This window comes from Pseudonaja textilis, chromosome 4 (assembly GCF_049901715.1).
Source record: "Pseudonaja textilis isolate UNSWEBS1 chromosome 4, rPseTex1.2, whole genome shotgun sequence".
Taxonomy (NCBI): domain Eukaryota; kingdom Metazoa; phylum Chordata; class Lepidosauria; order Squamata; family Elapidae; genus Pseudonaja; species Pseudonaja textilis.
In genome coordinates this window covers 41,514,064-41,538,462 of record NC_141993.1, presented here as the reverse complement: position 1 = coordinate 41,538,462, position 24,399 = coordinate 41,514,064, and the positions used below count along the sequence as shown (strand labels likewise).

Genomic DNA, 24,399 nt, shown 5'->3' with positions numbered 1-24,399 from the left:
TTACTCCAAAAATCAACAACATGATGAATATGGATGGATGCACAAAAAGTATGGCTTTAGTTGAACTATCATATCTAATGCAAGTGCGGTATGCATAGTTCATGCAGAGTAGTAGACTAATTGGCTCTGATTCAAGTTTAGAATCTCCCAGGAATGTCAGCCATTGAGGGGCTGACATATTCTTTTGTTAGAACTGTGTGAATAAAAAAAAAAGCTGGACTATTTACGAGATATTTGCATTTTACATCTTGCCTAATTAAAAAAAAACCTCTTTGAGTAATCACCATATCCTGATTACTCAAATTTGTCCCTGTGGTCTTAGAGACAGGGAGGAAGAAAAAGTTTATTATTTTTGTAATCTGGACAGGCTGTGAGAAACATGTCTTAAATATTCTTAATGTGCAATAAATAATTCCCTTAATCTGTCATTAAATGTGCCTATTACATGGCTACTGGACCAATGTTGGACACAAGTATCTTTTCCTATTTTATTTTTATTTCATTTTTTTAAAAGGTTAGGATATGTATATATTTGAACTGAGGACTGCATATCACATTCCCATGGTATACTGGGACAATACACCAAAAAATGGGTGAGTCTGTTTACAAAGAAATGTTTACAACAGAAACTGAATGCTGATTTAAGACATGGTCTATTTTAACCATGGTTACTTAAGCAATCTTTAGTTTCCTTATTTATTGTATGGCATCAACAGAGGTCATGAGCAAACTTTAAAAGCTATAAAGAGTGGTTCAAAAATCTTCATGTTTCCTACATCATACTAATCCATGAATAATTTTTGTAAAATAGGGTTTCTAGTTTGGCATTATGTATGCATCTGTATAGCTTGTTCAACAGACAATAAAATCATGACTTCATACAACCTAATCTTCTAAATAGATAAAAGGTTTCAGATATAATTCAGTTCTAACTCCATGTCTGAGAGAATTATGTTTTAATATTCAACTTGCTGCTATATCAACTGTGTCTGCATTTTTGTTTTATTCTACAGGGAGTAATAAATCACAGCTGCTCTAACTTGGACTCCTCCCTCCCAAATCACATTACCAATTGCCATGTGAGAAATCTAAAGCAAAAAAAAAAGTTGCATTTGTCTTAAAAGCCAGCTCAGACAGATTTTTCTCTCTCTATTGGAAGGATCCTAGATATTTATTGATTATTAATTTCTAATTGATGGCAGAAGTTTAAACTGAATTTCTATCCATCCATCTTTCACAAGGACCTCGGATAGGCAGACGCTGTTTAATAATAAAAAAGGTATCGTTGCAGGATGTAAGCTGTTTCAAGAACAGGTAGTCCTCAACTTAGGACCACAAATTGAGCCCAACATTTATGTGGCTAAGTGAGAAATTTGTTAAGTGAGTTTTGCCCCATTTTATGACTTTTGTTGCCATGTTTTTTTTTAAGTGAATCCCTGCAGTTCTTAAATTAGTAACATGGTTCTTAAGTGAATCTGGTTTCCTTGTTGATTTTGCTTGTCAGAAGGTCACAAAAGGGGAAATCATATGACTCCGGGACACTGCAAGCGTCATAAATGTGAGTCAGTTGTCAAGCATGCAAATGTAAATCATGTATCATGGGCATGCTGCATCAGTTGTAAGTGTGAAAAATGGTCATAAGTCACTTTGTTCAGTGCTACTGTAACCTTGAAGGGTCACTAAATGAACTGTTGTAAGTCGAGGACTACCTGTAAATCTGCCTTTGGCAATGGATTGTTGCTGAGTTGTCCACGCCGATAGTATTCAAGCCATGCTCCAGATGTTTTGTGATTGCATTCAAGGTGCCTAAGATGACTATATTTGCTTTCTTATGCCAAAATAATTCTACTTCTATTTGTAGGTCTTTTTGTGATTTTCTCCAGTTCTTTCTCTTCTCTTCTATTGTCTCCAGATACTGCAATATCTACTATCCAGCCATTTTTGTCTTTATTACTGTTACAATTATTATGTTTAAAAGTTGATTTGAAAGCATAGTTACTTTGAAATGTGTTATATGAATGTACTAAATAAATAATTCTAGGATCTTGCTAGGAAGATCATCTAGAAACTCAGTGTATGGTGCCTTGAGTTCTATGAATAATCACGTAAGATATGTATAAAAAACTACTTATGTATATTTATGCCACCTTTCTTACTCATTGAAGTGTAATGATATGTGGGAATTACGAGAGGGAGAGCAACAGATGGGAAAACCAAAGATGTCTCTGCCTGAAGAAGAGGGGAATGCCATGGGAAATGTTTCAAAAAGGATACTCCTTAATTTTTCAGAGAGCAAAATTGACCGCTCATAGTTAACATAACTATAAGGCTTCTGGGTGATAGGAATCTTGAAACTATGCTGCTGTTTCTTTCTAAAGAGCTATGAGGACAAATATGGGCTTTGCTGGCATTCATTCTAGATCATCTTTTCCCATTCTGTTATTTTCAGATCTGTTGGACTCATAACCCTCAGAATTCCCAGCAAGAAAAGTCAAAGACCTACCGGCTAGAAATTCTACAAAGAGCTACTCCCAAACAGCTGGAGGGTACCAGACTTAGGGAATCTATCCTAGATTTTGGCCAATAAGTTAGTTACATTTTTTGAGGGAAACAAAAACATTTGTTTCAAAGAGTGAGAGGCCAACAAAAACTCAGGCAAGCATGGGAATAAAATTTAATGGCGAAATCCATGCATTTGGCATAAGATCTGCATGAAAGTCTCCCCTAGTTCTTACAAGTTTATTTGTTATGATGAATTTTAAAAACAAAGTATCAACAATTTGCAGAAACAAAATAAGACTTCATAAGCCTAAGGAAATGAGTTTGCTTTATCTATATTGCATTGAAGAACTTGTATGAAATGGACAATTAATTGGGGTGGGTAGGTGTTGGATCAAAGATAGTATTCTTGTTAAGCAGCCTTTCAAACATTGTTTCATTAACATGAGTAATACGATTGGGTAGCAAAAGGAGAAATATTATCCTACAGCAAATTATTCATCACTTCTTATTACCCATCTCATAGTGATTTGAACTACAGGTCAGAAATATTATTTGTTCTTTGATTTATATAATCATCAGAGCATGTCAGCCATAAAAGGTAAAAGAGAACACTGGAGGGAAAAGAACATCTGGAACAACAGTGTAACTTAACACAACATCAAAGAAGGAAAGGGGAAAAAGAATTGATATAAAAGTACAGAAAATGAAACTTCTCTCCTATGCACATTTATAATGAGCATTCACATTAGAATTCCATGAGCCTTAATACAGGTTTATTGTAAATGACATTTTGTAAAGACAACAACTACTGTGCATTAACAATTATATTATGTGTCTGCTTGTGAATTACTCAGTTAGCAGTAGCTTAGTGGGTAAATTTAATCTTTTTTAGCAAACTAACTGCAACTGTCATATCAAACTCTATAATAGTCTAAGCACTACCAGCATATCATCCAAAAAGTTTTCACCTAATTAATATGTACATCTTTTTTAAAAGCACACATAAACCTCTTATTTAACAATGCAGGCTCTTTATCTAAAATAATATAAAAGATATGCAGCATAATCAACACTTATACATTATTGCAAATATGTAATGGAACCTCCACATTATATTTATTATACTACATATTAAATCAAATATTATGTTTACTTTGGAAATACTGCAAAAAATGCAGAGTTCAGCACCATTATATCAACAACAGATATATACAAGAGGAGTGGAGCACCATGAATGTACCTCCACTCCAGGACTCCAATCACAACTGAATTCAATATTAAAGGATGAATCATTTATTCATACATTTGATAGAACTTTTGTCTAATTGTGAATCTTATTATAACTTGGAAGTGTTCAAATACTGAATTCATTCTCTGTTAAAACATTTCCTATAACTTACTGGAATGTATATTTAGGAAAGTATGTTTGGGCTAACATAGTGTACCAGATTGGTTTGGTAGAGAGATGGACAACATGCACATTGATTGATTGATTGAATTAATTAATGATACTGCAGTCATCTGTTAAGCACATTTGCAATGTTGAGACAGTATTGCAAGTGTATCATAAAATAACTTTGTGGCACCTAACAAAGCAGCTATTACAAAAAAAGACAAAGTAGCTTAGATTTCTTTTTTTTCCTACTGAAAGATTCCCAGTGCTCAAAGATAAGGCAGAGATAAAGAACAGAACTGTATTCCTATGAACATATTTCTCCCCTTTTGAGACTACATCAACTCAAATATTGTCATCCCACTCCCTGTACAGAGATATATGCCCTCAACTCCCTCTCTCTCCTTGATACACATGTCCTCTTCCTTCACTAATCCTTTACTGTGTCTACTACAGCCATAGCTGTTCACACTATATGAGATCGCTCACTTTCAAAACTGCAATTGAGTTTTCATCTTGATCTATTCTGGAAAAGGTTCAGATATGAGAAGGGATTAAAGAAAGATTCCCAAAAGCCCCAGTGGTGCAGTGGTTAGAATGCAGTATTACATTCTAACTCTGCCCACAGCCAGCAGTTTGATCCTGACTGACTCAAGATTGACTCAGTCTTCCATCCTTCTGAGGTTAGTAAAATGAGGGCGCAGAGTGTTGGGAGAAAAATGATGACACTATAAACTGTTCAGAGAGTGATATAAAGCACTATGGAGCAATATATAAACTTACGTGCTATTGCTATATTTACCATCAAATATGGTGCTGGATAGAAGTACACCTAGTATCAATATAACAAACAGTTCATTGTCTGGTTTATGCATAACTAAAATGGAATTTTAATTTCCAATATATCAGGATATTAATTTTAGTAGAAATGCAACCTGTGAAGCTCACTTTCTACATATTAAAAATGTCTACAATTTAATAATTATTTGTAAAATATAAGAATAACCAGAAAGATCCTAGAAGAAAGCGATGGTAAATTGTTTACATGTTATTGTCTAGAACAGGGGTGTCAAACTCAAGGCCCACAGGCCAGATTTGGCCCACGTGGCCATCCTGGAAACTGTATGGGGCCAGACTGTGTCACTTCGTCCCAGCCCACGCCATCCCGGCATGCATGGGTGTGCTCAGGAGGTGGCAGGTGCACACACACACAGGCCCAGTTCTCTGTTTCTGTGTGAAGAGCAACTAATGTAGTCTGTGGGACTATGGTAAAAAAAATAGTTCAGACCTTCCAACCTCATGAGATCTTTTTCTGTGTATGAGAAGCTGAACTATTTTTTTTACCATAGTCCCACAGACTATGCCACAGAAGCGAACGGAGCTGGAAAGCAGGTTAGTGAAGGGATGTAGCTACCCTGGGGGGGGGCGGTAAGGGTTTGGCATGGGTGGTTTGGCTGAAGGGTCCCCAGGAAAGGCAGGGCAGGTGGGGCAGCTTGGCACACCCTGCCTTGCTTTGTCTTTCACCCCTCCCCACTTGCCTCACTTTGTTCTTTGCTACTTCTTCTTGCTTGCCACTGTAATTGAAAAGGAGGCTAAGCAGGATCATCAAGTGGGAGGACAGGAGATCGGAGGTGAAGAAGTCTGGTGCAGGCTTCGAACACCTTTTCTGGCGTCAGGAGCGATCCCCCAGGGATACATGAACCCCGGAGAGGTTCGTGTCAACGTGGAGATCCTCGAGCTGCAGAGGGGGGAAGGCAACTCCCCAACAGTGAAGAGGGAAGCTCCCGAGCTCGGCGCTAAAGAGTAAGCTGTCATTTTATGGCGGCTTCCAATCCGGTCTGCCACTTGAGTGAATAAGCAAAGCAGTGACAGCCTGCGAGATCCAGTAAGAGGAACAGAGAAACGGTTTATATCTTGGATTCTTTGAAGTCTGAAGGGAGTAGAATGACAGAAGAATGATAGCATAAATTCTTCTCTCCTGGTTGTGATAAGCACCTCTTGGAAGTCGGGCGGAGAGCGGCCAGAAAAGCAATTGGGGAAGCTTTGGGGAAAGAGAGAGATTGCTAAAACCTGGAGATTGGAGATCCGGAACTGGTCTGAGCACAACATGACTATTACTATTACATCTACTTAATATTGGGGAGAAGATAAATTGAGCATTATATTGGACTTTGGAAGATTTGTATGTGGATTTAAAAGTTGGAAAGCAAAGAAAGAAGCAGCAGCAAGAGGAAGAAGCCAGAGGCGAACAGAACGCTGGTAAAGACGGTTTTGGGACTGCAGATTAGTCAGCACTTTTCACCATTTGCTGATTGGAAGGCTGAAAAGAAACCTCTAGCTGGAAGATGGAACTTTAGCTCACCCAATTTGCTCTCTTTATTACGTGGTACTACTTAAGTTTACTAAGTTGGCACTATTTTCTCTTTAAGATGACTTCCTTGTGGTTGTTTGTTTGTTGATTTTCTGAAGCTGTGGTAATCTCTCTTCTACCCCTTCTCTTATTATCTTGCCCCTTGCCTCCCTATTGTATCTCCTAAACACTTTACATAATTTTACTTACTGGGGGGGAAGAGGAGGATACACTATTATCAAAGAGTTAAGAGTTTACTGTTGTAAGTATTAATAGTAAAAAGGGATAAACTTTGTTGATATAATCTATTTATAAATTATTTAGACTACTTACGACATTTAAGATTAATTCCTTAAAGTGTTAATTGATGTACTATTGTTGACCAATTTTCTTATTACATTGACTAGAATATTGTTGCAGATCTCTATTTATGATATAGGGGAAAAGACTGTGGAGTGAGATATAAAATTGAAATACGTGAATAGTCTTTCAAGTACAGAACCCAAATACTGAATGGTGATTTGGGATAATATATTTAATATTGTGCATCAACAAAAACAAATACTTAGAGAGATGACATCCACAACAACTATAGCCTTAAAAACAGGAAAGAAGGCTATCCCGACCCTATCGACTACGTTGACAGCCACCCCACCAACATCTCAAAAAACTATCGAGGAGTCTTTAATAGGGGAAAAGCAGCCCAATGTCCCCAATATTAATATACAAACTTCCATATTAGCCTTGCAGGAAGCTATATCTAAAATGCAAGAAATGATGATTAATAATCACAAGGAAACTAGAGCAGATATAAGTGAATTGAAAGATGAGATGGGGAAAATGAAGGCTGAAATGAAAGCGGATATAGCGAAGGTGGAGGGTAAGATAGGGTCTCTACAGCAGGCCATGGAGAGAAAGAAGTGAAAATAAAAGATATAGAGAGTAGAACAACACGCATGGAGTCTAACTTTGAAAGGATGGATGAGGAATTTAAAAATGTACTTAGAGAAACGGAAGACTCTCTGATCCACCTCGAGATGGACAAAGCAATGGCGTATTTAAGATTCCAGAATGTGGCGGAAGCCAAAAATGAAGAATTGGAACATTTGATGGCAGAAATATTGGCTGAATGGCTAGGAAAGGAAAAAGATGATCTAATTAAAGAGTTTGATGAGGTATATAGGGTTAGCACAAGCTATGCCAGGCGTAACAACTGTCCAAGAGAAATTCATATCCGCTTCTCTAGGAGATGTCTGAGGGATTTAATTTTGAAAATGTCTAGGGAGGAAACAATATCATATAAGGGAAGAGAAATTAGGATTTTAAAACAAATTCCAAAGAGAGTGAGGATGATAAGACAAGATTATAAATTTTTAGCTAATGATTTAAATAAAGAAGGAATCCATTTTAAATGGTTAATCCCGGAAGGGATGTTAATTACATGGAAAGAGAGGAAAATCAAAATAGAATCGATAGAACAGGCCCAAGTTTTTCATCAACAGCTCACAGATAAGAATAGTCAACCCACCAAAGAAGAACCTAAAACAAGACCACAGGAGGTCCGATATTATCACAGAACCCAAAAGGAACGACTTTCTTCAATTTCAAGAAGTGATAATCCACAACATGGGAGAGAAGAGCAAATCCCACAACAACAACAACAAGAGAACCGAATCATTACTAGGCAAAAATCTAAGCAGAAGTAGATAAATGGTGGAGGGAAGAAGTTGCTCTCCATCAATATAAACGGATTAAATTCATTATTAAAAGAAAAAGGATATTCTCAAAACTTATTCAACATAACGCAGATATAATATGTCTTCAAGAGACACATATTTCGAAGAATGACGAAAGATATCTAATTTGTCCAAAATTAGGTAAACTTTTTACAGCACCGCCGACCAACACAAGAAAAAGGAATTGCAATTTATGTAAAACAAGATGTAAAGGCAGAACTAATCTGGTCGGATCCGAAGGAAGAACTCTGGTTATACAAGTTTGGATAAACCACATCACATTTTTACTTGTAGCAATCTATGCCCCAAATGATGACCAGGGAAATTTTTAAACACCTTCACCAAAAAATAGTAGGCTTTGAAAAAGAAACATTTGCTTGATTGGCGATTTTAACTCCATTGCAGACTACCAGAAAGACCATAGTAATATGGGGAAAAACAAGAAGGGAAAAGGAACTCTCTGCAGCATGTAAGGAAATGTTGAGAGAGTTAAATTTAAAAGATCTATGGAGGAACGGAATCTTGAAGGAAAACAATTTACATATTATTCTAACCCACATAAGACTTGGACCAGAATAGATATGGCTTGGATGGATTTGGACTTGGCTAATGAAATAAAAGAAATCAAAATTCTACCGAATGAATGGGCTGATCATAACCCAATACAGCTAATTTGGAGGGATAGGAGGCGAATAAAAAAAGATGGACACTAAATAACCAAATTGTAAGCGAAGAAGAGTATATTAATAAACTGAAAGAGGAGCTAAATTATTTTCTAAAAGATAATAATAATGAAACAACTTCAAAACAGAACATTTGGGATACTATGAAAGCAATTATAAGAGGCACAACAATTTCCTATAATGCTATGAGAAACAAGAGAATTTATGCCCAACAAAGCAGCGTTACAACAACAAATCCAAGACTTAGAAACACAATTACAAAAAACCCCTAAGACCCAAGGACTACAAAATCAGTTAATACTAGCCAAACATAAGCTGAATTTAATTGAACAAGATAAATTAGAAGTTAGCTTGAGAAGGTCCAAACAAAATTATTTTGAACACGCCAATAAACCAGGAAGATGGCTATCTTATAAACTTAAAAAAGAAAAAGAAAAGAGATTGATACACCAATTAATAGATGAGAAAGGCATCCCACAACATGAGATTGAGAAGAAAAAGGATATTATATTAAACTATTTCCAAAGATTATATAAAAAGAAGAAATCAATGAGGATAAAATAAGAACTTATCTGGAGAATACGAATGATAAAACAATAGGGGAAGGAGACAAAGAATTACTAAATAAGGATATTACATGGTCTGAGTTAAAATCTGCAATGGAAAATCAATGTAATAATAAATCCCCTGGTCCAGATGGGATTCCAGTAGAATTATATAAAGCCACATTAGATTTAGTAGGGCCTCTGATGCTGGAAGTGTTTAATGAAGTACTTTCGGCTGCCAAAATGCCAGACTCATGGAGGAGGCGTTGATTGCGTTAATTCCGAAGGAGGATGTGGATGCCAGATATATCAACAATTATAGACCAATCTCACTTTTAAATGCCGATTATAAATTATTTACCTCAATTATTGCGAATAGAGTAAAACAAGTTTTAAATTTATACATTCATGAAGACCAAAATGGTTTCCTTCCATTCCGCCAAATTAAAAACAATTTAAGAACCGTTATTGACGTCTTAGAATATTATGAAGCTCATCCAGAGAAACAATTTACACTCTTGTTTCTAGATGCGGAGAAAGCATTCGATAACTTACATTGGCACTTCTTAATACAAAAAATCTATAACATGAATCTGGGCACTAAATTGAGAATATTATCACAACAATTTACAATACCCAACAAGCCAATATACTAATTAATGGTGAACAAACAGGCCCACTAAGCATTGAAAAGGGCGTTAGACAGGGTTGCCCTCTCTCACCCCTCTTATTTATATTTGCTTTAGAATCATTGTTAACGCGGATAAGACAAAATCCTGAAATTCAAGGGTTAGGGTCAAGGCAGAGGAATATAAATTACAGGCGTTTGCAGGCGATATGGTTTTCTTCCTAGAGGATCCCATGGAGAAGGGACATAATCTAATAAAGAACTAGAACAATATGGTTCAGTAGCAGGACTAAAGATCAACAGAAATAAGAGCGAAATTACTGACTAAAAATCTAACAGAGAACCAGAGGAAAGAATTAGAAAAAACCATGGGGATACAGGCAACAAAAAGGTCAAATATTTAGGCATATGGTTAACACCACATAGTAAATCACTCAAAGAGAATAATTATGATAAACTGTTACAGCAAATTAAGAAAGATCTAGAATCTTGGAATAAGTTGCAGCTTTCTTTACTGGGCAGGATTGCCACAATCAAAATGAACATTTTACCAAAACTCCTTTACTTATTCCAGACAATCCCAATAAAATTATCAAAAAATTTTTGATGATATAAATAAGGTAACTCTTAAATTTATTTGGCAAGGGAAAAAAGCTAGAATCAGTATTAAGGCCTTACAAGATGCAAAAAGTAGAGGTGGGCTAGCGCTTCCAAACTGGGAATTATATTATTGGGCAGCCAACTTACTATGGTTAAAAGACTGGGTCAATTTACGGAATAAAGAACTCTAGCCTTGGAAGGCACGACCTTCAGAGAGGATGGCACGCATTTCTATGGGATGTGGGGAAAACTAAACAGGCGTACTTTCATAGACATCTTATTAGAGATTCACTATTAACTAATTGGAAAAAAATATGTAAAAAACATTATTTAAAAATTCGATTTGGCTTTCAACAATGGAGGCAATGGTTCATCCCAACAATTTGGATATAACAAAAATGACTAAATATAAAGATTTATTAGATCCTTTAGGGAAACTAAGAACTCGACAGGACTTACAGGAACAGGGATTTAAAATTGATCAGTGGTTATATATACAAATCCATAGTAGATACAAACAAGATATCAAAGAGTTTGGAATTTATAGCAAATTACAACACTTAGATAAAATCTTATTAGGATCAAATAAAAAGAATATTTCTAAATTTTATAAATATTTATTGGAGGTAGAATTAGAGCAAGAGATAGTGAAAGGAACATGATAATGTGGAGTAGGAATATTGGAAGAAGCATTACATTAACAGAATGGGAAAAGATCTGGAATAGAATCATTAAGATTACGAAATCTGCGGCGTACAAAGAAAATATGTATAAAATGTTATATAGATGGCACTTACCCCCTTGAGGTTAGCGAAAATGAACCCAAACTCTAGTCCAAAATGTTGGAAATGTAAAAACATAGAGGAACCTACTTTCATATGTGGTGGACCTGTAAAGAAGCCCAGAAATACTGGCAAAAAATTAGAAAATGGCTGGAGGAGATAACCAAAGATCAAATTGAATACAAACCAGAGTTCTTCCTACTAGGGATCTCTGATAAACATTTTCCTAAAAAGGCGAAATACATAATAATTCATATTCTAACTGCGGCCAGATTAGCATTTGCCCAGTGCTGGAAATCATCCCGTTTACCTACAGATCAATTGGTCATTCAGAAAATATGTGACTGCGCAGAAATGGACAATTTAACCATAGCTCTTAAAAATAAAGAGTCTTCAGCATTTGATAATAATTGGAATGCATGGTATAATTGGTTATATCAGAGATAAACTGTTTAATGAGCATAAATAAGCATAAATATCCATAAATAGCGATAAGATGTGTATATTTAAAGTAAGGTAGGAGAATTGGATCTTGTAGACTGTCAAAAAGAATATTTGTCTGGTTTTAACGTATTTTCTTTTTCTTCCGTCTCTTTGTTTTTTTGTTTTTGTTTTCTCTCTTTTATACTTCTTCTTCTCCTTTTGGATCAAGACCGGCTTTTTTTTTTTCCTCTCTCTTTCTCTTCTTTCTTTCTTCTTTTTCTCTCTCTGTTTCTTATGTAATGTTGTTATGTTATTTTTTTAATTGTAAATTCAATAAAATTTATATGAAAAAAAAAAAAAAGAAAAGGAGGCTAAGCAATGCACTGGTGCAGTGGCCACACAGTGAGGCAGTGGGGGTGGAAGACAAAGCAAAATGGGGAGGGGTTTGCAGAGCTTCTCCCCACACCCCGCACTGGCTTACCTGAACGCCCCACCGGCCAGGCATTGAAGCGTTGCTACTGCCATTGCATTGAGACAGAGAGAGAGAGAGAGCAACCTCTGTGTGTGTGTGTGTGTGTGTGTGTGTGAGAGAGAGAGAGAGAGAGAGAGAGAGAGAGAGAGAGAGGGAGAACACTGCTGCCAGCCTGGTATAACTCCTAGGTTGGATTGGAACCCCCCCCCTCTCTCTCTCACACACACAGAGGTTGGATTGGATCTCTCCCTCTCCCCCCCCACATCTTTCTCTATCTCTCTCTGCAGCAGCAGTCACCTGAGCAGCCATGATCCCCCTCTCTAGCCTGCCAGCACCGCCTGACCCACTCCTTGCCTGGGCAGCTGGCTGGCGCAAAGCCTCACTGTTTTCCTCCCCCTCCTCCTCCTCCTCACTCAAGAGGCCCCCATGAAATGCAATCATGGGATAAACTGACCCTGGTTTGTTCTCAATCTTTTAAGTGGTCACTAACTACTAGCACAAGTGGCATTTGATCCCAAGTCGAAAAGCATTGAGAAATGTTTCTCCTTTTGCATTTGAGCATCCAAGAAGAGACAGGAAAAACAAAGAAAAAAAAGGGATGATGGGAAGGAAAAAGAAGAAGAAAGAAGAAAGAAAGAAAGCAGAATGAAAAGGAAAGGAAAAAGAAGAAAAGGGAAAGTGGAAGGAGATTATAATGAGAGAGAGTGAGGGTCTGAGATAAATTTTGCCTTAACACTTGGCCACTAGCAGCCCTGCTGCCTTTTGCCCCCACTATGCCCAACTCCTGGTGGTCTCCCATCCTATCGCTGAGAGTGCTTTGGTTACAAAGCCGGGTCTCCTCACAAGGAGGGCAAGTATGTGGACCTCCCCCTGACCCACACACTTGCTCTCCAGCAGACATTAGCAACCTGCCCAAGGAGAGTGAGCACAGCAGCAGTGGGAGCTGTCCATGCCCATCCTAGCCCATCAAAGTCAACCACAACCCTGATGCGGCCCTCAATGAAATTGAGTTTGATACCAGGGATGACCACGGTGTCAAACTCTGGAGGCCCTCCAGAAGCCCATTTTTCCCTCTCCCAGAGCCTCCGCACAGACCCTGCACTTACTTGCATCAAAAATGGGCTGCATGGAGACTCCTGGGAGGGGCAAGTTGGGCGGGATGGATAGGAATGGGCGGAGCCACCTGGTCAGTTCAAATACCGGTTTGGTGAACCAGATGCAAATTTAACATTCAGTTCGTCCAAACCGGTCCAAACTGGTAGAATTCCACCCCTCTTTCTTTGTAAAAAGAAGGATATTTGGGGGGGGGGGGGTTAAATACTAACAATATCTTCAAAATTCCAGGATTTTCAAGCACTGCAAAATTCTACTTTACAACTGGAAAGGGAAAGTGAGACAACCAAAAATATAGCCCTTAAAAGTAAGCAGAAAAAATGGCACATCAGAAAAATACCAACTGTGTGGAAACATTTCATTTCAAAATAACTTCCTGAATGCACTGTTTTGTAATCCAGTCAGGGAGGAAATTATGAAAGTGGGCTATACAAGATACACAGTTGAATAGACTTTACTTGTGATCTGCATTTTGGACTATTGTATAAAATAACTCCTTGACAAACTGTGTTTTCTTTTATTTACCAGATGCAGGTAGCAAGATACCCTGACATTCATGGCTCATATACCTACCCAATATACATGCATATACTGGTATAATATCTCAACCAGTCCTTTTCACCTGCAGTTTGCAATATCAGACTCAACCAACACAGCAATAGGAAACAGAACAGAGCAGACTTTATCAGAAAGTCATTTTACCCAGCTGAGATAAAATGCTTTAAGTCCACTTAAATGTTCCTGTTGTGATTGAATAACCGACTTGTGAGTCATTACCCAAAGAAAAAATACTTTTACCAAATTTTGAGTAAATTATCCCTGTTCGGGAAGTACAGCTTTATCCCATCTAGAAGCTTCCTTCCTTCCTCTTTCGTTTTACTTATCAGGCTGCTAAAGAAAAAGTATACCCATTTTATGGCAACAGAAAATGAGACTAATAGTCCTTTGACTTATATCAGTTCTTCATTTCCATTAGGGTGGACTGGCCATCATCTGATAGCATGGGGAAGGAGGGAATAAGCCATTTCCCACTGTAAGTCTGAAGTGTTATAAATCAGTCTATTATAAACACCAAAACAACTAGACACAAGGACAGTTTTTTCCCTATGCTTTGCTAAACAACAGGTTTCCACAACAGTGTATGCCCTAGAATGTCAAATACATAGTAGGGCTATGTTACTATTATTCTTCACATTTTTCCTATTACCTATAGTATCTTATAGTATCTTATGACTATAAGATTGTTGTTTGTATGAGTTATTTGATTACTTTCACTTAATATCCTATTATGACTAATGTTGATTGCTTTTATTTATTATCTATGACTATCACTAAGTGTTGTATCTAATGATTTATAATGATTGTATTTTACAATCATGATTTATCATTTGTTGCTTACGTGTACACTCAGAGCTTATTCACTGGAGGCAAATTCCTTATTCACCGGAGGCAAATTTCTTGGCCAATAAAGAATTCTCCTCTCCTCTCCTCTCCTCTCCTCTCCTCTCCTCTCCTCTCCTCCTCTCCTCTATTCTATTCTATTCTATTCTATTCTATTCTATTCTATTCTATTCTATTCTAATGCAGTAAGGTTAGCATAGGAAATAAACACATTAACCTCATAAGCAATAGCAAGCCAACAAGTTCTCTTTTTTGGAAATTATTTCAACACAATAAAAGCAGGTGCAATTTGAGACTCTAACTACCCCCCAAACATACTTCAAAAACCTATTTACATGTCATGACAATATTAGCCAACCTATCTGGCTGTCATGTGTGTTAGATTATAACTGTAATTCTCATTTAGGAGAGAGAAGGCTGTGGCGATCTAACATTTAAAGCTAGGATTTCAAGATTGTATGCTATTCTAAGTTTCCAATAAAGGAAGTGTGCAAGCTATGCAGGCATAAGGATGCCAAAACTGGCCCTCGAAGAAATCCAGTTTGACACCCTGCTCTAGGGAGTTTACAAAGTCAGCATATTTCCCCCAATAATCAGGGTCTTCATTCAACCTTGGAAAGATGGGAGGCTGAGTCCACCTTGAGCTGGACAGGATTCAACTCCTGGCAGTGGGCAGAGTTAGCCTGCAATACTGCATTCTAACCACTGTCACGCCGCAATTATAATACATAATAATACAATAATAATAAAACAAATAAAAGGAAATCGATTGGGCATCTAAAATAGGACTCGAAGGACAAGAAGAAAACATCCTGCTCCAGACAAAAAGTTATAAGGCTTTATTATGTGGCAATGTTTCTGAGTTTCAACAACTTTAAGCATGCTGGTTGAGGAATTCTTAAAATTGCCAAGGCTGGAAAACATCAATGCATGGTTTAGGCTGCTTAAAGATAATACCAAAGCAGCACCTAAGATGCCTAGTTGCCTTTGAACCAGGTCTTCCTAGAAAGAGTGGAGGAAAAAGAAGAAACAGATGACAAAAAAGTAATCTTGCCTTGAAATAGATATCACCATGCCCACAATTGATGATGACAATAATGCCATTTATGTTGTCATGTTTCTACTTATTGCTGAACATTATTTTGACTGGAATGATGAAGGACAATTATTCATAGATGCAAATTTACAGTTATATTTACAGTTCAATTCAGTTCATTAATCCTACAGTTTTTCTGTGGACTACGATCATTCCAAACAAAGTGCACAAAAGGTCAGTTTGCACAACTTATTCTGGATACTTGAAATTAATCATCTGGTTTCCTCCTTAAGTAAGCGAACACTGTTTCTCCCTTTCTTGTCCCACATGCTTTCAAGATTCCAGGCATTCCTACTGTCTCCCCTTCTTCACCAAAGCTTGCTTTAGTCTTTCAACATACTGTACTTAATTTGCATGGCTAGAATTTACATATTTCCAAAAGTGCTTATTACAGTGAAAATATTGCTCTGTCCCAGCAATTGGTTGACAGTGGTCCAGGGAAACTTGTGGATTTAACTCTGTACTTACCTTCTTTCCCTTCCCTCTTAACTCACATGTACTTATTTTCAACCGTATAAAGTTTTTTAACAAAATAATCAAACACACAAAAATCTCTAGGCACCTAGAATTTTGAAGTCACGCAATTCACCCATAGTATTATATTGATATATAATTAATATATATCAAGCAATATTCTACAGTGAAACCAGGGAATACTAACAGGGAAGGTAGATATAGAATAGAAAGTGTAAAATAATATGCAGATTTAAATAAGAAGCAACAACACCCAGTTCCCAGGTAAGAGAATAAAATCTACAATGGCTGATTTAGGAGCATACTGTTTTAATATTCTTGGACACTAGAATTGATGCTCAAGTTCTTAGATTTTCTAGTCTTGATATCCTGAACAGATAATCCTTTAAATTTAAAACATGAATGAGGAATCTGTGGCCTTCTGAATATATTTGAATTACAGGTTTCATCATATCTCTGATGCTGGATAAGGCAATTTAAAGTGTGGTCCAGCAACATCTAGAACAGAGGTCTCCAAAGTTGACAACTTTAAGACTTTGACTTATGGACTTCTACTCCCAGAATGTTTCAGCCAGACCACAAGTCTTAAAGTTGCCAAGTTTGAGGATCCCTGATCTAGAAGGACAAATATCCCACCTATGGTTTACCTAGTGAATAATCATGCTTTTGTTTGTATCACAAAATTGGCTAAAGCTACTTCATTTATTTATTATATGCACAGAATTCAACATTGTATAGCAAGCAATATTTTTCCTGGACAAGTGTTCACAAAGCAACTATATATTGTGATTAATTGTTCATTCATTTCAATTTGAACATTTCTATATAGCGAGTAAAACCTTCAATACTTCTCCATATAGAAAAAGTGTTGTCCGCAGCTAATAATTTAGTATTCAGCACTTCCAGCTGTATATAGCAACTGGGTTGGTTGCTGTTTGGCAGATATTATCTCTTAATACATAGCACTGTCAGTTTTGATAATAACCATCTGCATTTTAGCCAGTCCATTCTATCCTGTGCTCTGGAAAAGGTAATGAGTGTCATTAATTTTAATTGTTCTAATTATATATTTGGGATACAAGTTTCTACATGCAACTCCTTGCATGCAGCATCTTATATGCAGCCCATTTCTTCACAAAAAGACTGGGTCATATTGAAACAAGTTAGTATATTTTCTATATTCATGTGTTTAGCCAAATATTTATTTATTTATTTAGTGTATGGCAAATATATGGACTTATAGTGGTTCAAATGTTAATGTCCATTCAAGGACTATGGTGGTCTATGTTGAAAAAAAGCAGACATTGAGCCAGTGTAAGCTCTTCATGGACATTCAGACACAATGTGAGGGATATTTTGTCAAACAGCACCACAGCACACTGAGGGGTAAAGACAAGAGCCCACTTAAACAATGAGTCCTGGCAAACACCATGTGGGATATGGATCCTGTTCAGAATTGACCAATGATGGCAAAGAAGGTCAAAACCCGGCACCTTTTGTGTACGGTCATCTATGTAACTGCCTGTATCTGGGTGTCCAGCAGCCCATTTGGCTTTCCACTGTTCAAAGTTGTTAGACAGCTGATGAGTGAGTGCCAGAGAGGGCTTCCTGGATTTAAGCCTGCCAATTGATAAACAAGGAAGATCAGCATGCACAGGAAGAAGTGGGTTTCTCATAATTTTGTTACCCTCCTTCACTAAGCCAAATATTGAACAGTTGTTTTGAATGACAATAGAATTACCATACAGTTGAAATAATTTCTCCTTTTTTCTTGCTTTTCATTCTTTCTGAAAAATACATTCTTAATTGACAAAATCATTATGATCCCTCAAATCAGGTGGCACACTAAAAAGGCCCTGTTTCATTATTTAAAATATTGGGGTTGCACATTTTAACAGTGTTCAGAGCAAGAAACATTTGTGCGTTCAATTGTGAGACTTGTCACCAGAGTGACACATCAATGACAATATCTCATTACACACCCAAGAAGTAGTTTGCCTATTTAGCATTGATCAAGTATTATCAGCAAGTATTCCTGTTTTCAGCTATCAATAAACTCAGGACATCCCCAAGATCGCCACAGAAATATTCTGAAAAGCAGGATATTTTTTAAATGATAATGGCAGATGTATATTGAAACCAACATTTTCACCAGAATGGGCCAACCAGAAACTTGTGAGTGAATTCAGCCTCAAAGCACAGGTAATTGTGAGAAAATTAAAGGAAGAATTCTAACGAATCCACAGGAATCATTCTAAGGCTACTTCATGAAGCCAGAGAATTACATCATCTCCTTCAGCACAAGCAGTTAAAAATTATGTCCTAATTTGAGTTCACAGCATGCTCCATCCTGATAGGGCATGGCTGCATAACAATACATTAAAACATAAACATTTTCAAAAATTCATTACAATCTAATTAAAGTAGCTATACACCAAAATAACAGCATTGTTACCTCCCTGCAAACAAGTCCAAAAAGGTTTGCTTGCAATAGTGTTGAAAATTATCAGGCAATTTTGTAATAATTATTCCTTTTTAAAATTACATTCATAAATGTTACATTAAATTAATGCAGATATGACAGAGCATAAATTAATATTGCAATCCTATGTACTCAGAAAATATAGTTTGCCTATTTACAGGTAAAACTTGAAAATTTAGAATATTGTGCAAAAGTTCATTTATTTCAATAATGCAACTTAAAAGGTGAAACTAATATATGAGATAGACTCATGACATGCAAAGCAAGATAGTTCAAGCCATGATTTGTCATAATTGTGATGATGATGGCTTACAGCTCATGAAAACCCCAAATCCACAATCTCAGAAAATTAGAATATTACATTAATCAATAAAACAAGGATTGTACATAGAACAATATCGGACCTCTGAAAAGTATAAGCATGCATATGTACTCATTACTTGGTTTGGGCCCCTTTTGCAGCAATTACTGCCTCAATGCGGCATGGCATGGAAGCTATCAGCCTGTGGCACTGCTGTGGTGTTATGGAAGACCAGGATGCTTCAATAGCAGCATTCAGCTCTTCTGCATTGTTCAGTCTCATGTCTCTCGTCTTTCTCTTGGCAATGCCCCATAGATTCTCTATGGGGTTCAGGTCAGGCAACTTTGCTGGCTAATCAAGCACAGTAATCCCACGGTCATTGAACCAGATTTTGGTGCTTTTGGCAGTGTGGGAAGGTGCCAAGTCCTGCTGGAGAATGAAGTCAGCATCCCCATAAAGCTCATCTGCGGAAGGAAACATGAAGTGCTCCAAAATCTCCTGGTAGACAGCTGCATTGAACCTGGACTTAATGAAGCACAGTGGATCAACACCAGAAGATGACATGGCTCCCCAAATCAACAGAAATGGTGGAAACTTCACACTGGACTTCAAGCATCTTGCAGTGTGTGCCTCTCCATTCTTCCTCCAGACTCTGGTCCTTGGTCTCCAAATGAGATGCAAAAGTTGCTCTCATCAGAAAAGAGGACTTTGGACCACTGAGCAACAGACCAGTTCTGTTTTTCTTTAGCCCAGGTAAGACTTCTGATGTTGTTTGCTGTTCAGGAGAGGCTTGACAAGAGGAATATGACATTTGAAGCCCATGTCCAGGTGTGGCTCTTGATGCACTGACTCCAGCTTTAGTCTACTCCTTGTGAAAGTCCCCAACACTTTTGAATGGCCTTTTCCTGATAATCCTTTCCATGTTGCGGTCAGCCCTGCTGCTTGTGCACCTTTTTTTCCCCACACTTTTCCCTTCCACAAAACTTCCTATTAATGTGCTTTGATACAGCACTTTGGGAACACCCAACTTCTTTTGCAATTACCTTTTGAGGCTTTCCCTCCTTATGGAGGGTGTCAATGATGGTTTTCTGCACAACTGTCAGGTCAGCAGTCTTTCCCATGATTGTGATTCCTACTGAACCAGACTGAGAGACTATTTAAAGGCTCAGGAACCCTTTGCAGGTGTTATGGCTTAATTAGCTGATTAGAGTGGGACACTTTGAGCCTGGAATATTGAACCTTTTCACAATATTCTAATTTTCTGAGATTGTGGATTTGGGGTTTTCATGAGCTGTAAGCCATAATCATCTCAATTATGACAAATCACGGCTTGAACTATCGTGCTTTTCATGTAACGAGTCTATCTCATATATTAGGTTCACCTTTTAAGTTGCATTACTAAAATAAATGAACTTTTGCACGATACTCTAATTTTTCGAGTTTCACCTGTATGAATGAACGAATGAATGAATGAACAAATGGACAAAAAGTCTCAGAAACCAGTAAGATTTCTCATCAAAAGAATGTAAACCTTTTAGAAAAATGCCAGAAAATAGAATTTTAAAAAGGCTGCAGCATGATTCTTACAAGTTCTCTTACATAAAATATTAAAGAACTAAACAACTTATTAAATAGAAAAAGGCGTAAGGGCCCAATTCCATTTTTTAAAGGGATGTTGAAAGCAAGAAAAAAAAAAGAAAGAAAGCCCAAATTTAATTAATTAATTAATTAATAAAATGCACCATTTTGTTTTGGCACAGTAAGCAGTATGCTTCCAAGAAATCCACAAACTAGCCAGGAAGTGATCCCACATCAGAGGAGAAAGAAGTTCTGTTCCTGTGGAATTTATACAAATGAAAAGAAAAAGTGCTTTCTATTTTGTCAGGTTTCCCTGCATGGCAAAAGTGAAGATTCTGTTTCACAGCAGAAGGTTAATGCCATCCTTAAAACGTCCAGCTGTATGAGTCTTATAACATTGAGATTTATAGAAAGGCAAAAGGATTTTCCCACGCACCCCACTTTGACATTTGAGATTTATGTTTCTTTCAAGCACCGGGATGGGTCCATACCACTGCTTGCCTCGTTCCGTCCACTCCTTTTTTGGCATGCCTTCTACAGAAGAAGCCAGCACAACTTTTCATCTACAGGGGGCAACCTGCAACAAACTGTCTTCTTCTTTTTTTTTTTTTTTACTTTTAAAGTACACTTAAAAAAAGGACACACAAAAGAACCAGAATTGAAAGGAGGGACCTTCTGCTAGGGTGAAACACACCTTTAGGATTGCTGATATGTCGTATACACCCATAGTAAAACACACCCACAGTCACTTTCCGGCACACAGCAGCTAAAATCTACTTGACAGTATCAAGGGTTGGGTTTTAAAAAATATCATCATCATCATCATCATCATCATCACAGTTTAATAATAGCAACCACCTCCTTCAGTACAAGCAGTTCTGTTGCTATTAAACAAACGTATAAAAATAGCCATCTCTTGTTTTGCAGTTACAAAAGCTCCACCATGGAAAGTACTTGCTTTGAAAAAGTGTAAGATATGGAGGCTGCACACTGGTGTTGGGAGAGGAATCTCCACCCTACTTTAAGTTCATAATTGCCATTGAGTTGACAGAAGGTAAGACAAGAGCCAGATTGCTCAACATTCCATTTACGGTCTTGAAGCAGCTGCTCCTTCTTTCTCAAGTCTATGATGGGCATTAAAACCTTCCTGAGAGAAGCTCTATTATCTTCTGGAACTCCCTAACAACCCCTTCTTTGGGGAAAAGGATCCTTTTGTCCTGTCCAGGATGAAGACCAAAGAAGCAGCCATCCATCCACCTCCATCAACCAATCTATCTCATCTTCTCCACATCACCGTATGGCACACAAAGGCACTGGCAATCAGGTGACCAGTCTGGGAAGTTTTGAGAGTTGGGCCATCACATTTGGATGTCAGAGAAGGCCAATTTGTGCCCAGGAAAAGGAAGGGGTTTGTGGAGGCTTCAGCCAAACAACATCTAACCCAGGGTTTCTCAACCATGAAGCCTTAAGATGTGAAGATGTCAACTCTCAAAACTTGGCTGGGGAATTCTGGAAGTTGAAGTCCACACATCCCCAAAATTGCATGGTTGGGAAGCCTGGTCTTCTGAGGAGATGCACAATGCAATACATATGCAACATGGCCACAGTGGTACACTCAATATGTCCTTTGGGAGATAGCCTTGAAGTGACTAATCTGGGGATATCAATTCTACTCAAGACAGGTGTAAATATGAACGAAGCAGCAATTCCAGACCAAGAGGGTGACAGCTGGACCACAATCTCTTTTAGTCCACAACTTGTAAGGGCAGCCTCCTTTTGCAACACAGTGGGTCTTTCCCATCCTGTTCTGCAACATTGAAGACTACAGGTAATCTTTGACTTACAACTATTTGTTTGGCAACAGTCCACAGTTTCAATGACACTGAAAAACAGTGACTTACTTTCACACTTACAGTATGTAAATGAGGGGTAAATGAGAAAAGGATTGCATCATAATCCCATAGTACTTGCAAGAACTAGTTTCAGAATGTGAGAGATTTTCTTAAACAATTATATGTTCAGATTCCACTTAAATTACTCCTTGGATGGGCTGACTATCTGATTTGGTAGGAGAAACACCAGAGAACAACCTAAGATTAGAGTGCTGAAGATAACTTGCTTCTCATGTTAGAGTTATAAATGCAGAGAGCCAGATTTTCAGGTCCTGGTGTGTACTGGCATTGCCAGAGCACCCTGAAAACTGGTCCTACAACCTACTCATTAAGTAAATGATCAGGTGTGTGTTTGTATAGGTATGTGTATGTATATATGTTCAAGCACAAGGCTGAATGCTGGAAAAGTGCATTTTTAGCATATTTCAAGTGATATCAAAATAATTTTACAAGGAAGGTTCTTCTTTCCAGAGAAGAAAGTTTCAATGAGCACTTTCCCATTCCCTGGGATTTTTTTTTTCTTTTTGAAAAATACCCAAAATAGACTGCATTTTGTTAAGTTTAATTTTGGAGGGAAATAGTGTGCAATATGGAGGTAGAGAACCTATTTAGTCCAAAGGACTTTAGGCAAATCTACGGCAATGTGCCAATAGTGGGTGTGGCTTCTATAGAGGGCAAGGCCAGCCCACTGGGCTAGACAGCTGAGATGCCTTTATACTAACTAGCACACGTTCTCCTTCATTCATGGTCATACACCATTTTCTCTCTCTCTCTCTCTCTCTCTCTCTCTCACTCACTCACTCACTCACTCACACACACACACACACACAGAAATTAAGGAGTCCAATATCCAGGATTTGCTATGTTACATGCCAGTACTTGTTTATTTAATAAAGGTATATGGCCACCATCTTAGAGACATGTAGGTGCGTAAAGTAAAAGTAAAATAAAGCCTAATTTCAAATAACATACTATATTAGCACAAAATAACCTAGCATCTTCCTGTTTACAACACCACCTGTCATTATTTGATTAGTAAACATCGGCTCCTGAGAACGTGCAGAGCGCATTTTCTTCACCACCGGCAGTTCAAGCAGATGTCCTTTTAGAAACTAAACTCCAAATACCGCTTCCTTAAATACTATTTAAACTATTCAAAGTATTTAAAGTATTCCTTAAATACTTTTCAAACGTAGAAATCGCCCGTGAGAAATCGCCGCCGCAAAACCAGTAGTCACGAAACCAGTAGCCAGCTGTACCTTCAAGCCCCAGCCGGCCAGCATAATCACGCGGAGGTTGTAGGCGAAACTCAGAAAGTTCCCAAATTCTTTCGCGGGTCATGAAGTAGCTGTAGCAGACTCTTTGATCTCTCTCTCCCTCCCTCCCTGCCCCCCCCCGCTCGCTCGCTCCCTCCCTCCTCATTTCTCTCTTTCTCTGTCTCACTCACTCTCACACACACACTCGGCTGGGACGCGCGGTTTGCAAGTCTCGCCCGCTTCCTGGTGACCCGGCTGGCGGCCCCCTCAGGTTCATCTCTCAGGTGTTCTGGGTGGATCACCGCGAAGAGCACCCTCGCAGCCGCCTCTCTGCCTTCCTTTCAAGGTTTATCGTTTCAAGCCCTTGGGTGCTTCTTAGCCTGCGACCACCACCACCCTTAAAAACGTCCCGTTATGAACTCCTCCCCTCTCCCCGGCTTCCCAGGCGTCTAAACTACAGATTCCTCCCTTCCTCGGACCAGTTCTTGGAAGCGAGACCGCGCATAATCATCTCGTTTTGCCAGCCGGTCGTCCACACCACCGCGACGCTCAGAGCACGGATTAATTCTTTCGCCCCAATCCACGCACGAATCCACCCACGTCGCCACTTGTCCAGATTGCAGCTTCCAAGAAACCTTCGCTTGCCCCTTGCTAATAGCAGGGAGGACCAGAATAGCAGGGAGGCCAGAAAA

The 24,399-nt window shown here is 38.1% G+C and overlaps 1 protein-coding gene across 1 annotated transcript in view; it reads right to left on the bottom strand.

Annotated features, from left to right (window-relative positions):
• The window catches only part of AFAP1L2 (actin filament associated protein 1 like 2), a 92,781-nt gene that overhangs the window by 68,081 nt on the left and 301 nt on the right, over nucleotides 1-24,399 (bottom strand). The window lies entirely within an intron of this gene.